This window comes from Palaemon carinicauda, chromosome 25 (genome assembly GCF_036898095.1).
Source record: "Palaemon carinicauda isolate YSFRI2023 chromosome 25, ASM3689809v2, whole genome shotgun sequence".
Taxonomy (NCBI): Eukaryota; Metazoa; Arthropoda; class Malacostraca; order Decapoda; family Palaemonidae; genus Palaemon; species Palaemon carinicauda.
Genome location: NC_090749.1, coordinates 24,636,611 through 24,653,664, shown reverse-complemented (window position 1 = coordinate 24,653,664; position 17,054 = coordinate 24,636,611).

Below are 17,054 nucleotides of genomic sequence, written 5' to 3'. Positions count from 1 at the left end.
GAAGTAGATACTTCCAGTAGGAGGGAGATTACAGCTTTTTAGGGATTGCTGGACCTTCGATCCCTGGGCCCACAGCCTAAATAAGAATGGACTAGGTTGGAGCTGGAGCAGTCCTCCACCTCAATTTCCTCAATTCTTCCAACACTCAACCCCGCTCTGGAAGAATATGTCCGAGAGCTCTTAGTCAAAAGAGTAATCCGGAAGTCTAAGTCCATCAAATTCCAAGGAAGGCTGTTTTGTGTTCCAAAGGAGGACTCAGAAAAACTCAGAGTCATTCTAGGCACATGCTGTGTCTATAGACTTGTTTGACGCTTATTGGCACATTCCAATTATTCGTCACCTCTCCCCCTACCTAGGCTTCAAGTTACTTTGATAACTTTACGCCTGCAGAACCATGCCTTTCGGGCTAAACATAGCCCCAAGGATTTCCACGAAGCTCGCTAACGCAGACGTCCATCAGTTACGCCTAAAAGGGGTCCAAGTAGTAGCCTACTCAGACGACTGGCTGGTGTGGGCAGCATCCAGGACAGTATGCATGCAAGCTTCTAAGCTTTCTGGAACATCTGGGATTCAAGATCAACATCAAAAAGTCTCGTCTCTCTCCAGCTCAAGAATTTCGGTGATTGGGAATCCACTGGGATTTGGAGTCACATCGGCTTTCCATTCCTAGTAAGAAGAGGAAAGAAATAGCAGGATCTGTCAAGAGACTATTGAAATCCAAATGGATATCAAGATGCAAACAGGAGAGAGTGCTGGGCTCTCTACAGTTTGCTTCGATAACAGATCCAGTGCTAAGAGAACAACTTAAGGATGCAACAGGAGGCTGGAGAAAATATTCATCAAACGCGAAGAAATGGCACCTGTCAGCAGTTCACATTCAAGAGTTCCGCAATGTGACAGCAGACGGTCTATCTAGGTTTACACCTATAGAGTCAGAATGGTCCCTTGACGCAAGATCGTTCTCCTTCATCTCGAGTCAAGTCCCAGAGCTGCAGATAGGCCTCTTTGCGACGAAAGACAACAAGAAAATAGTTCGTTAAGTGTCCCCTTACGAGGATCCGTTAGCGGAGGCAGCGGACGCTATGTCTCTGGGCTGGATCAGATGTCCTGTATCTATCTGTTCCCTCTGCACACCTCCTTTTGAAGGTCCTCGATATGCTGAGATCCTTCAAAGGGAAAGCTGCAATAGTGGCCCACAAGTGGCCAAATAGCATGTAGTTCACTCTGGCATTGGAACTACGATTAAAATTCGTTCCGCTACCGGATCCATCCCTTTCTCAGCGAGTACGGAAGTCGACTGTCTTCACTCCATCACAGAAAACACGGAACCTACATCTCATGATTTTCTCTCCTTAACGATGAGAAAAAGATTTGGTGTTTAAACGTCGGTTTAGACTTTTGGAGGAAACCAGAAGACATTATGAGGCCTCAGGGAAGAAATAGCTATCCTTTGTCAAGGTGAAGAAACTGAAAGAAATCCCGACAGATTCCTATTTATCATTTTCATTCTCCTTCATGAGCAAGGTTTAGCAGCCTACACAATTTTATTGTTCAAGCCTGCCTTGACAAATCAGATACCATATGCCTTACAGGTCGACCTTTCTAACGACGTTCTTAATGAACTAGCCCTTCAGCGCTTCCAAAGACCATTTGCTTGGTCATTAGATATGATTCCCCATTGTGTATAAATAATGAACAATGGGGAATGGGCTTAGAAGGTTTTCAATTTAAGTCATATTTCTGTTTGTACTGGCCTTGGGGGCCAGAGTTAGTGAATAGTGGCTCTCTCTACAGAGAAAGTCCACGTCCAGTTCTTGGAGGGAGAACTGATTCTATTTCCAGACCCAACGTTTCTTACCAGGAACAAGCTACCCACCAACAGGTGGGGTCCCTAGAGAATCTGCCCTCTGGAGGAAGATGCATCTCTATGTCCAGTGGAGTGTCTAAAGGTCTATCTTCATAGAACTTCAGACTTTATGGGAGGACAGCTGTTCAGAAGAGAAACCCTGGGTTCAAAGTTATCTATAACTAAGGGCGAAATTCACCCGTGTTATTCGCAGAACGGATCCAGACAGTACACCCGTTAGTCAAGATCCGAGGAAAGTTGCCTCCTCCATAAAATTTCTTTAATGATATGGACTTTGAACATCCTTGTTTGCACACCGGCTGGTAGTCATCCAAGGCGTTCTTTATGCACTATGCAAAGCAAGTGGAGCAACTTATGAGATCTGTGGTAGCAGCAGGTAGAATTCTTTAACCTTCTGTTTTAAGTCTGCGAGGAACAGTGTAATTAATTTGGGATGATTAATTAAGAGGGTGCGCGTGTAGTCACTGTATGTTACTACACGCTAAGAGACAAGCCACGAAAGTGTCCTTACGAACTGTTCCATTGACGTCGGTAATCTATAGCATAATATGGACACTTGTGCCAAGCATTTTTTACGCTAGAGTATGTAAACAGTATACAGACTATATCATTATTATTAATAATTCTATTGAAGTGGCAAATCTGTTTCCTAGTAGATGAAACAATATTTTTTGTTGACTGTTTTTCTTTATGCTTTTACGCATGTCATCCACATTATATAGATTATATAAATGTGATCTGATATGTTCGTTTGTTAAATTTTGATAAACTAGTTCATAATGAACTAGTGAGGTAGCCATGTCGTCCTGATGGACCCGCCCTTCCTTTTATTGTAAAAGGGCTTATTGACCCCTCCCTATAATACAGTATCTGTACCACCTCGTATATCGCTACAAGGAATAAAGAGGGCGCCACCGCCTTCATCAGATACACACTGGAAACGGAATAGGAGAGATGCCTTATGAGTCTTTTCACCCTCACTCATTTTATTAGAAATGTACTGAGCATTAAGATCAAAATATGGATATTTTTATCATGGTATGTCTTTCGAGACTGTTCCCTGATTCAAGCAAAAGTCCACTCACTCTAACCCTTCCTTGGAGGGGTTGACGTGGTACCCTAATGGGTTGGTGGCAAAGAGGCAAAATTTGTTTTTATGTGGATACAACCATTATCCAATAGTTACTAAGAGTGGTCACTTTGGGGAAGGTGTCACAAATTCATTCTGACTTTGGCGACTCTTATACAAACTTTGCTTTATAATGTATAGGGCGAGACCACTATACAAGCTTGTCATTTTGTCATCCATAAGTTTTTATGTACTCCTCGAGACTTTTCCAGAGTCTAGTATGACTCATCCCTGTAGGGGGCAGGAAGCACTAACAGTTTATGCTTAGATGAAATGATGTATGACAGTAACATCATAGGGGTCTAGGTCTAGATGGAGCAGGAAAATACTTTCTTGAGAGTAAGGCACTGACTGGGAATCCACAGATACATTAATGCTCTGGTAAACTTCCATCAGGACGACATGGCCTGAGCCCAAAAAACAGATTTTGAGCGAAGCGAAAAATCTATTTTAGGGTGAGGTAGCCATGTCGTCCTGATGGACCCGCCCTTCCTTTTATTGTAAAAGGGCTTATTGACCCCTCCCTATAATACAGTATCTGTACCACCTCGTATATCGCTACAAGGAATAAAGAGGGCGCCACCGCCTTCATCAGATACACACTGGAAACGGAATAGGAGAGATGCCTTATGAGCGGCTCTCTTTTCATTCTCGTTTCGGATTCTTGTCACTATATCCCCCTCTAAGCATTAATACTGCTCGGGGCGAAGATAGCTATGTGGCGTGTCAAGAATACGTCCTCTGATTTTATGCGATATCCCTGTGAGATTATTTAGGGATATTCGCTCCAGGAGTTAGAATTCTGGATACCTTACGGTAAAATTCTCTGGGAATATCACTTTAGTCAAATATACCCTAGAAAGCTACCTAATAGGAACTTCCATCAAGACGACATGGCTACCTCACCCAAACATAGATTTTGTATTTATATATATATATATATATATATATATATATATATATATATATATATATATATATATATATATATATATATATATATATATATAATATATATATATATATATATATTATATATATATATATATATATATATATATATATATATATATATATATATATATATATATATATATATATATATATATATATATATATATATATATATATATATATATATATATATATATATATATACCGTCACTGCCGTGAGAAAGGGGCGTATCTCAAAAAAGTTGAAAATTTAGATTATGTCACCATTATGTTTCTCGCGGCGAGTTTTATAGTGTGACAAAGTGGCGTATCTGTACGCCTAACGGTTGCTGAATTAGAGCATCTTTAGGTGAGGACGTAAATAAAAAAAGAGAAACCATTGACGAAACGCATATGCGTAACTAAAGTTACGTCTCTTTGTAGCATTTCAAAAAGAGTAATATCAACTTGGCAAACAGGCATATCTTGTGATACACCTATTTGTAATATCATTTAAATCACCATACAACAAATTTCATCGATTTACGCTTGAGTGTAAACAAAACGTACCCTACAAAAAAGTTTTAACGGACATATATGACATCATAAAATCATTTGTATCGTTGAATGTTGTGACACTGCATAACATAGACTTCAAATTACGTCTCTCTCTCTCTCTCTCTCTCTCTCTCTCTCTCTCCTCTCTCTCTCTCTCTCTCTCTCATTAAAACTATTCACTACAAAAACAACAAGGCCAATTTAATAGGGTAGTTTAGGAAACCTCCAATTGAAAAACAACCTGAAGACTTTCGTGTGGACTGATCGGAAAGAGAGGATGGTGCTCTTCCTCGCATTGTTAAAAGGAAAGAAAATAAAAGGTGACGGTTCATGAAAACAGACTAAGGGGTAATGAAAGCCCAAAAAAAAGAAAAATTGTTGCAGCATAGAACATTATTAAGCCTAGTTGTAATGGAGTTACTTGCAGTAAACTAAGTTAAAAATGCTCGTCATTCTCAGAAGCAGAAAGGAAGGACATACTTCAAGCTTATTACGGAACCAATAGTCTTCAACTGAAAAGAGAGTTTATTGTTCGCTTTGTGAAAGTGACCAAGGTAAAGCAGAGAACTGTGAAAGATCAGGGTTCTAGAAGATCTTCTTTTTTGTACTACTCCTTGACAAAGAACGGAGAACATCTGCCTGTTTGCAAAACTATGTTTTTGAGCACCCTTAATATCTCGGAAAAAAAACTCTTAGAACAGCAATTAGTAAGTGACAGTCTACAGGTACAGTGGAAAAAGATAAGAGAGGGGGTAGATCTACAAGTTATGAAAAAGAGGACAAAGCAAGAAGACAAGCAATCACTGGGTATGTTAATCGATTTTCACGAATGGAATCCCACTAATGTCGTCAAAATTCAACGCGAGATTATATATTCAGACCTTAACAAAAAGAAAATGCATGCTATGTTTTTAGAAGGAAATTCTTCAAGAGGCATATCGGCAAGCTACACAACTTTTTGCGAGGTCCTAAGGGGCCAAAATATTTCCTTCCCTAATCCTAAGAAGGATCTCTGTAAGCTGTGTGAAAATTACAGAAAAGGAAATACAGAAAAGAAAACAGAGCTTCAAGACCAATTTCAAGAACACATAAAAGAGAAGGAAGCTGTGAGGAGAAAGAAAGATGGAGCTAAACATGATACTGATCCTTATCTCACTACAGCAACATTTGACCTCCAGCAGGTCGTTTACCTCCCAAGGACAAATGATAACATAGTTAATTATAAAAGGAGATTGGCTAACTATAATCTTACTATCTATGACTTGCAATCTAAAGCTTGTCATTGTTTTACTTGGCATGAAAGACAAGGAAAACGAGGATCCTCTGAAACTGCCACCTGCTTAAGTATTTACCTTTATAAACTGGATGCTTCTGGGGTCAGAACTGTAAAACTGTGTGCTGATGGGTGTCCTGGACAAAAAAAAAATTCTGTAATCACAGCCATGCTCTTGCTTTCAGTAAGCAGACTGAGCAGTATAGAAAAGATACACCTGATTTTCCTCGAGGCCTATCACGGCCAAAACGAAGGTGACTCTGCACACAGTGCCATCAGTACTGCCCTTAACAATGTTGGTGACCTTTATGTGCCTTCGCAATTAATACCCATTTTTCAACTAGCAAGGAAAAAAAAATCCTTATTTTGTTAGTCCAGTCCAGATTCTTAATTTTCTCGATTTTAGTATAGACGACCAAGGAAATTCTGTTAACTGGACAGAAATGAGAGAGGTAATGGTGCAAAAGAGTTCTGTCAATAAAATTTTCTTCAAAACTAGTCACCTAAATGAACACTTCAGATCTATAACACTGAAGCAACGAATGCAGCCTGACCCAAACAACATACTGCTTAATAAACTCTACACTGAACCTCCAAAGATCTCTAAGGAGAAGTATGAAGATTTGATGTCATTTTGTAATAGTGCCTTACCAGTTGTCAGAGGTACAGAGTATGTTTATTTCTTCAGATCTTTGCCACACTAAACTAGCAAGTTTTCATAGCACTTATGTGCCATAAACAACCTTTCTTAAAAACGTAAATATAGCTTTTATAGATTTCATCGTGTGTACATCAAGGAAGTATTTTATTATTGAATATTGTCAATAAGGTATGAGCTATTATTTTTTATCATTATTCTCTAGTATCATGAAATGTTTACCCAAGCAATAATTTCCGAGAGTCATTTCTAAAATATCTCTAAAAAAATAAAATAAGTTTAATTTCCATGATGTGAATGAATTAACACACGAACTATAAAACCATAAAAATATCAGCCTCAATGATGAAGTTAATCAAACTAATGCTTTTTGCGACAATGTGAACGGTAAGGACAGGGATTTTCATAAGAAAAAGATGGACATCTTTAGCATAACTGATGTATTCTGTAAATTCAGACCCTTCTCTTAATAAATTAAAGGATACAAGTAGGCGTAACTAATGTGTTTTGAAATGTTCGTAAAAGACGAAAGGGCGTATCTATTTCAACCCCCCCCCCCTAAGCATAGGAAAGAGTAAACAATTTTCCATTATATTACACTCGAGGCAAACTGCATTCTTTTGAAAAGCTCTGTACGAAATTTATTTTTATTACCTTTAAAATTAAACGAGCAGTTAACAGAAACGTTGGCTCTAAAACTTTAGATGGATCTCCTGAAAAAGTGAAAAAACTGAGATACGCCACTTCGACTTGGTAGTGACGATACATATATACATACATATATATATATATATATATATATATATATATATATATATATATATATATATATATATATATATATATATATATATTTATTTATATATACGTATATATATATATATATATATATATATATATATATATATATATATATATATATATATATATATATATATATATATATATATATATATATATATATATATATAGATAGATAGATAGGTAGTTATTGAATAAAGTGAAGATAAATCAATCTTTCTCAATTCTGAGTCTTGCCTTTAATATCCTCTACATCGATTCGTAGTAAATATAATAAATCAAAATAAAGGGAATAAAATCGTGTTTGGTAATTGAGAATAATTGATCGCCATCTTAATATCATTGCAAAATACAATCTACCAACGACACTAAAAGTTTTTCAGGATATAATCATTCATACCAGAAAGAAGTTTCTTCTTTTTTTACGAGTAATCTCCTGAACGCGATGTGTCTGTCATCCAGTGAAAAAGGGTTCTCTTATCTGGGTGTCATTTACCCTACTGACCTACTAAAGGTCGCTCATGAATGACAGAGGCAAGGGACATTGACATTCTACAATGTAAAGGCAATGGAATGCAATTAACGCTGTGATTGAAGCTCAGGAAATCTCAGAAATCACCGATGTCTAAATTAGGAACGATTGAATCCTACACAGGATTCCAGCAGAGGAATAATTCCTTCACTTTCTTCATTTCTTTTATACTGTGTCTTTCTGGGAGGTTCGATTTCCTCATTTTAAACATTTGGACATGAACTTAGTTTGATATTTTTAAGAAACTTCAATGTTATATACAGTACACTAAAACAGAGAGGATGTGATTGGTCATAATTTAGGTGTCATAAATGTGTGCGTGTGTTTGTGTATGATCATACTCAAATACATTTGCATTATGAGTGTAAATATGCAGTGCTCAAGAAATTTATGATAATCATTTAGGTAAATGCAAAAGCTCTTCTGTTATAACCATCATCATTGGATCAGAGCCTTTCCTTTCTGGAAAATTATCTTACAATTAAGACTAAAATTGCCTCGAATAGCACCAAAATATCCTTTGATAACCTTTGGCGAGATCAACATAACCTAACATAATTACAAAGCATCAAAGATAAAACCAGACTGTGTAAATAATGTTTCTTTTTTAATTAAAACCTCATGTTGGAAAACCTGAGTTTGGCCGCTACTTCTAGAAGAGCACCATTAACACTATCTTCATTATGCCATGTTTCATTGTAGTTGGTTGATCAATTAATTTCTTGTCTTTTTCTTGACATATCTATGTTATTAATGTTTCATGCAAGAATAGACATTGCTGATAAGAGACCTTTTGCGCAAAATCACAAAGAATATCTTTTGCATACTAACAAAAAGTGCGTCTTATTCTAGCGTGCCCTTGTGTTGTATGTATAGTATATTGTTTGTAACTAGAAATCATTGTGGTCGAGTAATTCTTCATCCATACATAAAACAGATACCTTTTCAATTTGAAAGTGTTAGCTTCTAAAGGAATTTCCAAAACCAAGCTTGCAGTATGATAAATAATTCTTTCAAAATGATCATGGATATTAATTATTCACTATATAATTGCATGACTTACATATGACCTTTGCTTGGCAGGAGGGGGGGGGTGTTGTTAGAATGAAATACGGTAAAATATGATAATATTTATGATAGTTTGCATCTGCAACATGTGACCTATCTCTTAGTGATATGAATAAGTAAATAACAATAAGGAAAGTCACCAACAGTTTTCGGAGGGAAGGAAGGAGGGAGGTTGTGGCCAAGGATACCGTCGGGATCGGAAATGATTGATTGATTGATTGACGGCTGGGTTCCTTTTCATGGAATGGGAAGGTTTCAAGATATATTGGAACAATAGACTGCACTGTGTGCTCACGTACGTGTGTGGAGAGAGAGAGAGAGAGAGAGAGAGAGAGAGAGAGAGAGAGAGAGAGAGAGAGAGAGAGAGAGAGAGAGAGAATAGTCTGTTACACAATACAAAGAACTTTTCCTAGAGTTGTGAACCTAACCCTTCACCTGAACACCCGTGAGTTGTGAGTCCTTGTGACCCTAACCCTTCACCTGAACACCCGTAAAATCCCCTAAAGCCCAGAGATGTTAAATAAGAGTCCGTCCACATATTGAATACCGGATCAAGTCATAAATCGATAAAGGGACAATTACAAATTGACTAACGCAAGATTTATCTAATAGTCTAAACTTTTCTTTTCTGTTTGAAATCTTTACTCTTCTTAACACGTCTTAGGTTTATCATTTCTCTTTTTAAAGTTTAATCTTTGCTTCTCCATTCCGCTTCTGCGCTGAGCTTTTTTTCTTGTTAGAACCCTTGGGCTTGTAAGACTCTCTCTCTCTCTCTCTCACTTCACTATGGACTAAATCGGCAAAGAGAGAAATACACTAGTTGCGTCATTCATTGAAAGCTTCATTTCTATTAAATGAGTTTTGGTTGTAGAAGTATTTTCATCTCCCAAAACTTCGCAAAAGAAAATGCCTTTTGTTTGATAGTAAAAACGTGTTTATTGAAATCAAGGGATCATTAATATTCATAAAGAAGTATCAAATAGTAGTAGTTATCTTTGTCCTCCTTTAGTTTAAATTACATAATTTAATATCTTGTTGTCATATTTTGTGAAAGGAAAATCTAATGGTTTATAAGTACTAAATGGTCCACAGATTATTATAAAAATTATGTTGAAAAAGCTAGATATTGTATAATGGTTGATATTTATAGTAATAAATTATTCTTATTTTAAAGAATAATAAATTTGTATGGTACAAAACGGAGCGAAGCAAACATGTTGATTCATTTATGGGGATTATAGTTATCAGAAATATCCCTACCCTATGGACACAGCAGTTGGTCATTTATGCTTCATATAGACTATTATGGATAGCAGTTTTCGGTACTATAAAAAAACCTTTTTCTTTGAATTCCCGTATTCATTCAAGATATTACAATGACACACATCGGTTTTACTAAAGCGTGGATAGTTTTGTGAATAAGATATTATCAATAACACTTTTCACTCAATCAATAAGATTCATTATTATAAAAAAAAAAAAAAAAACACTTTTTATTCTGCTTGGAAATACTAGTTGCAAACGATGAAAGTACTCTGTTTGCACCGGGTGCATGATGGACCCAGATTCATATTTCTTCAACTTTTGGTGATTCTGTGTTCCCGCAGGCGGATCTGTTTTCTCCATAAATGGGGATAATCTGGTCTTAAGACTTTATTTGGGGTGATTTTATAAATATTTGAAATCTGTTTCTTCAGGACGAGGGAAATTGGATTTTGAATAAATGGCTTTGACTTTTTTGGGACAAGGAAATCTGCTGAGCTTTTAGGATAAAGTCAGTTTCATGATTTGAGTAATTAAAGAAAACTTGAACGTATATAGTTATGCACAGGAGAGAGAGAGAGAGAGAGAGAGAGAGAGAGAGAGAGAGAGAGAGAGAGAGAGAGAGAGAGAGAGAGAGAGAGATAAAATAACCTGAAAGGTGTCCCAGATAAAAGGCAAGTAAGTCTATTGCATTGCATCATGAATATAAAAAGTTAATGAGGTCGGAGTTTTCTCTCTGGCAGGACAGAATTCGAAGCCTCTGAGAACACGGCAAAACCTCTCTCATCCTTATTCAGAGGAGATCGCTAGAAAAGGATAATTACATGGAATTTGGGCCATAAGACCTGGCGCTGGGGTCTGGAGGCCATTCATTTCAATAAAGTAGCTGGGTGTTACTTCAATCATAACTCCATTGTAAGAAGGAAAAGTTGTTAAATCCATGGAGGCAGACCTTCCGCTGCGCTCTCTACTTCCTGTCAACGAGCTGAGCTCAAGTTGAAGTTCGACACCGAGTGCTGCCTGTGAAACGTAGCCAAAGCTTGTTTCTGGTTTCCCCCTGAAGTAATCACTCTGACTGAAAAATCCCATAAGAAACCAGTCTGCCACAGCTATTGTTCCTACGCCAAAGCTGCAGAAACAAGGGTGAGCAGAAGCAGAAAGTTCTGCAGTAAACTAACACTTTCAGAACCATTCCTTAGTGGGGAGACCTAAAAGTGTCAAAAGAAGGACTTCCCTTTGTAGGTAGTAGGTTGGTCAGGGGACCAGCCACCCGTTGAGGTACTACCGCTGAGTTATTGGGTCCTTTGACTGGCCAGACAGTACTACATTGGATCCTTCTCTTTGGTTACCGCTCATTTTCCGTTTGCCTACACATACGCCGAATAGGCTACCTATTCTTTACATATTCTCCTCTGTCCTCATACACCTGACAACACGGAAATTACCAAACCATTTTTCCTCACTCAAGGGGTTAACTACTGCAATATAATTGTTCAATTGCTACTTTCCTCTTGATAGGGGTTGAACAGACTCTTTAGCTATAGTAAGCAACTCTTCTGGGAGGACACTCCAAAATCAAACTATTGTCTCTGGTCTTGGAAAGCGCCATAGCCTCTGTACCATGGTCTTTCACTGTCTTGGGGTAGAGTTCTTTTGCTTTAGGGTAGACTTAGGCACACTATTCTATCTTATTTTTCTTCCTCTTATCTTTGTTAAAGTTTTTATTGTTTATATATGAAATATTTATTTTCATGTTACTTTTCTCAAAACACTTTATAATAATTTTAATTACTTTTCTTTTAGTTTCCTTATTTCCTTTCTTCACTGGACTATTTTCCCTCTGGGAGACCTTGGGCTTATAGCTTTCTGCTTTTCGAACTAGAGTTGTAGCTTAGCAAGTAATAATAATAATACCGTAATATTAATTAGGGAACAGTCATTCATCCAGATTGCCCTAAGGGAAACAACTGAGTTCGCACAAAAGGAAAGTCTTGGTCACCATCTGAAAAAAAAAACAATTTTTTTACACTTTTAAGCCAAGTGCTTTTAATCATAAACTGCGAGATTGATCTTAAACTCTCTGGCATCCTAATAAGAGCCTGTCTTACGTAAAATAGGACAATCTAAAACAAATGAATTAATCATAAACTGGTTAAAAGGTTTTGATGATAGAGCAAGACTACATACGTAAGCTACCAAGCCGAAATAAAAAGGGACCATTGGTTTCTAGTGCTTGTGTGAGTGGGGAGGTTAGTCTAAGCCCGCTGACCCCAAAGGCTAACTAGCAGAGGGTAATTACACCTCACTAAAGCTTTAATGGCTGGTTTCAGCTATCATTGAAATAATAACACTCACATGTAAAGAGTGTAAGGTCTGTATATAGTGCCAGAATAAACATAATATATTTCTTAACAATACAAGTATGAGTTTACAGAGCATGACAAATTCGTAGATAATTTGTATTTTTCCTAACTATACAAACCTTAGCTATTTAATAGGGGTATTACTTTCGTCGTAGTTGAAATGATGAGCCATTAAAATTTAACGAGGGTTTACTACCCACACCGCTAGTTAGCGGGGGTAAGGGAGGGTAGCTTGATTACCCCCCCCCCCCCCCGCCTCACACACACACCTGTGCTTGAGCTCACTTTGCTTGGAGGTAGGACTTCAAAGGGGGATAGGGCTGGTGGACAGGTTTGATTAAATAGCTAAGGTATGTATAGTTAGGAAAAATACAAATTATCTACGAATTTTTCATTTGTTCCGTAACTGAAATACAAGCCACGCTATTTAATAGGGGTGATTCACCCATTAGGAATTGTGGACCTCCCAGCCAGTACTGGTTTTATTGCTTTGCCCGGGGACTCGTTATTTGAGTGGGTCAGCACCCAAGAAATAAGGAGTCCCTGCACCTCGCTAAAACCTTGCTATGCAAGGACTGCGGCCTACGCAAGCTGTGTGTGAAGGTATAATGAAGTGTAACTCGTCCTAGGAAGTTGATCTGAAGTTCTTTAGATGGAAACTAGAACTTTCCCAATATCACCTAGTCAGGGTATGGCGACGTGACAGTATTAACTTAATACTAAGAACACAAGGGAACATGGTTTACCTGCAGTGGTTTGAGGTCAGCTATGCAGAGAACCCAGGATGCTGCTTTCCCCAAGAGAGGGTATAATGAAGAAAAGAATAAGGGCCAGTCAAACCTTTTCATTCAAGCAGACTAAAACTGGGTAACAATGACCTCAAGCTTCTGCTACTTGTCCAATAGGGAGCTTGAGGTTTTAAACCAGCTGTTGTGCAGCCACCACAGGACCGATAGAGAACGTATCGAGCCTCCTGTGGGTCACGTCTTGCAGGTAGTGAAGGTTGTCTGATGCTTCCACACCCAGCTTGAAGAGCCAGCTTCACTGAAAAATTTCTTTTGAAGGCCAGGGACGTAGGTATGCCCCTGACATCATGTGCTCTAGGGAGAAGTGACGGAGGAGGATCTGTATTTAAGGCCAGATGAATCACCCTACAAATCCATGCCGAGATGATGTTCTTGGTGACCCTCCTCTTAGTCCTCCCTCTGCTGACGAATAATGCCGTCACACAAGGACGGACTGCAGCTGTTCTTTTAAGATAAGGCCTCAAACTCCTTACTGGGCATAGTAGGAGATGGTCTGGCTCATCTGTTACAGAAAGGAGACTAGAAATCTGGAAGGAGTCAAACCGAGGATCTGCTACTCCCGGATTCTGAGTCTTAGCAATAAACTCAGGGACGAAGCTGAACTTTACCTCCCCCCATCCCCTTGAATGGGCGATGTCATACGAGAGACCATGAAGTTTGCTAACACGCTTGGCCGAAGCCAAAGCTAGTAGGAACACCGTCTTCCTGGTTAGGTTGCAATCTGATGCCTGGCGTAATGGTTCATAGGGAGGTCTCTTAAGAGACCGGAGAACTCGAAACACGTTCCATGGAGGAGGTCTCACTTCCGACTGAGGGCAGGTAAGTTCATAACTACGTATGAGTAGAGAAAGTTCTAGCGATGAAGAAATGTCCATTCCTTTCAGCCTGAAAGCTAGACTTGAGGCTGAGCGATAGCCTTTCACTGCTGAGACTAAGAGGCGCATTTCTTCTCGGAAGTACACGAGGAACTACGCTATTGTTGGAATATTGGCAACGAGTGGAGGAGATACCCCTTCCACGACACCAACCACAGAAGACTTTCCTCTTTGCCTGGTAGACTGCTGCAGATGACTTTCGCAGATGTCCAGACATCCTGACAGCAACTTGCAAAAATCCTCTCTCAGCAAGGAGATGCTAGATAGTCTCCTTTCGTGAAGTCGTAGCAAAGCTACAGCTTTGTGGAATATGTTGGCATGTGGTTGTCTGAGCAGATTGTGCCGTGGAGGGAGTTCTCTTGGTAGCTATGTTAGGAGTTGCAGAAGGTCCGGAATCCATTCCGCGTGATGCCATAGCGGAGCTATGAGTGTCATTGAGAGATTGACCGATGTTCTGGTCTTGTTGAGCACCCTCCTCATCAGACAGAATGGGGGAAAGTCGTAAACGTCGATGTTGTCCCACCGTTGTTCGAAAGCCTCTTGCCAGAGAGCCTTGGGATCTGGGACTGGGGAGCAATACAGGGGAAGCTTAAAGTCTAGGGCTGTTGCAAACAGATCCAAAGTCGGAGAACCCCACAAAGTCAGGACTTTGTTGGCTACTAGATGATCCAAAGACCACTCGGTACTCACTATCTGAGACGCTCTGCTCGTATTGTCGGCGAGCACATTCCTTTTGCCTGGAATGAAGTGTGCCGATCGTGGAATCGAGTGGGTTTCCGTCCATATCAGTATCTCTACTGCAACATGGGATAGCTGCTTTGAAAAGGTACCTCCTTGTTTGTTGATGTAAGCCACTACTGTGGTGTTGTCGCTCATCACAACCACAGAGTGACCCGCCAGGTACTGTTGGAACTGTTGAAGGGCCAGGAAGACGGCCTTCATCTCTAGGAGATTGATATGGAGGTACTTTTCTGATTCTGACCACAGGCCTGAGGTCGTGTGGTGCAGTACGTGGGCCCCCACCCTTTCTTTGAAGCGTCCGAAAACAGCATCAAATCCGGGGGGAGAAAGAGAAGATCCCTCCTCTTCATAGGTTCTTGTCAGTCACCCACCACTGGAGGTCCGTCCATTCCGCAGGTCCCACAGGAATCAGGATGTCTGGGGAATCGTAACCTTGATTCCACTGGGACTTGAGTCGCCACTGGAGGGATCTCATCCTGAGGCGACCGTTGGGAACTAGACGATCCATTGATGAAAGGTGACCAAGGAGACGTAACCACAATTGGGCTGGAAGTTCTTCTCGTCTGAGAAAAGGGCTTGGGACCTTCCTCAGCCTTGCTATCCTGTCGTCTGATGGGAAGGCTTTGTGGAGATTGGTGTCTATAACCATGCCTAGATATACCAGTCTTTGAGATCAACCAGTCATCCAGATAACGGAGGACAAGGATGCCGATCCTGTGTCCCCACAAAGATATTAGGGTGAACACTCTGGTGAAAACTTGTGGTGCTGTGGAGAGACCGAAACACAGCACCTTGAACTGGTACTCTTTGTTGTCTAGGCTGAACCTTAAGTACTTCCTTGAAGACGGATGGACTGGGATCTGGAAGTATGTGTCCTTTAGATCCAGTGTACACATGAAGTCTTGCAGTCTCACTGCTAGTCTGACCGTGTCTGTAGTCTCCATGTTGAACGGAGTTTGTTTGACAAACTTGTTCAAGGCAGAGAGGTCGATGACTGGTCTCCAGCCTCCAGACGCCTTCTTTAAAGGAAAGAGTCGACTGAAGAAGCCTGGAGACCCGTCTAGAACCTCTTGGAGAGTGCCCTTCTTCAACAGGGTCTAGACTTCCGACCGAAGGGCTTGCCCCCTTGCTGATCACATGGCAAGGGAGCTCGATGACACTGGATTCGTCGTCAGGGGAGGAAGAGATGTTGTGAAAGGGACGCGATATCCCTGACGGAAATCGTCCAGGAATCGGCCCCGAGTTGCTGCCACCTGTCTGCGCAACTTTGAAGGCATCCCCTCACTGTTGGACACGGTGGGGGACTGCCAATCCTAGCGTTTGAGGCCTCGGCTGCTCCCTCTAGGATTCTTACCTCCTCTGGAGGACTTTTTGCCTTTCCTATCCTTGACAGGAGAGGGCTTAGACACCACTGTCTTCGCTGCTGCCGTTGGTTTAGTGGTCTTGGTCGGACGGAACTGCTTGGGTTTTGAAGGCTTATAGGGCTTAGATGTCAAAGCCCTATGAAGGAGTGAGTCTTGGTGGGACTTCCTCCACCTCTAAGCGGCCTGCTCCACATCCTTAGGCTCAAACAGGTTCGTTCCTTCTAAGGAAGAATGCCTGAGCCTATTGATCTCGGTGCTAGAGACCTTCTGATGGAACCTCTCAGCCACCGCATCCCGACGTTTTAGGATGGTGTTTGCCCACAAGTTCGAGACTTGGAGGGCCAGAAACTCGAACATGCGAGTGCCTGAGAGGAGGAACGTCTCCATAGCTTTTCTGGTACGTTCTTTGGAGAAATCCTCAGAGCGTATCAGGATACCTAAGGTCCCTAACCAGATGTTAAGCCACGAAGTGACTTGCATAGCACACTTCGCAACCTTCTCCTGGTTAAGGATCTCGGTTGCCGAGAACGAGACCTCCCGGTTGGAGTGTCTCTCAAGAGGGACTCCCCTGGTAAGCTCTTCCAACGAACGGTGGAGAGGAAGAGCTAAACAAGGCTCCTCCAAGATCTTGAAGTACTTCCTTTGCTGTACGTGAGGAGGTGGGAGAAGCTTGTTGCCGGCACTGGAACGGTTGGAGGAGGATAACTCGGAGAGCTGTACAGCTTTCTTGTCCCTGGTACTCTTAGCCCCCTGAGACCAGGTTAGAGCCGCACTGGCCTTAGAAGATTTTTGAGTGCCAGATACGCGGTCCAAGACTGTGTCC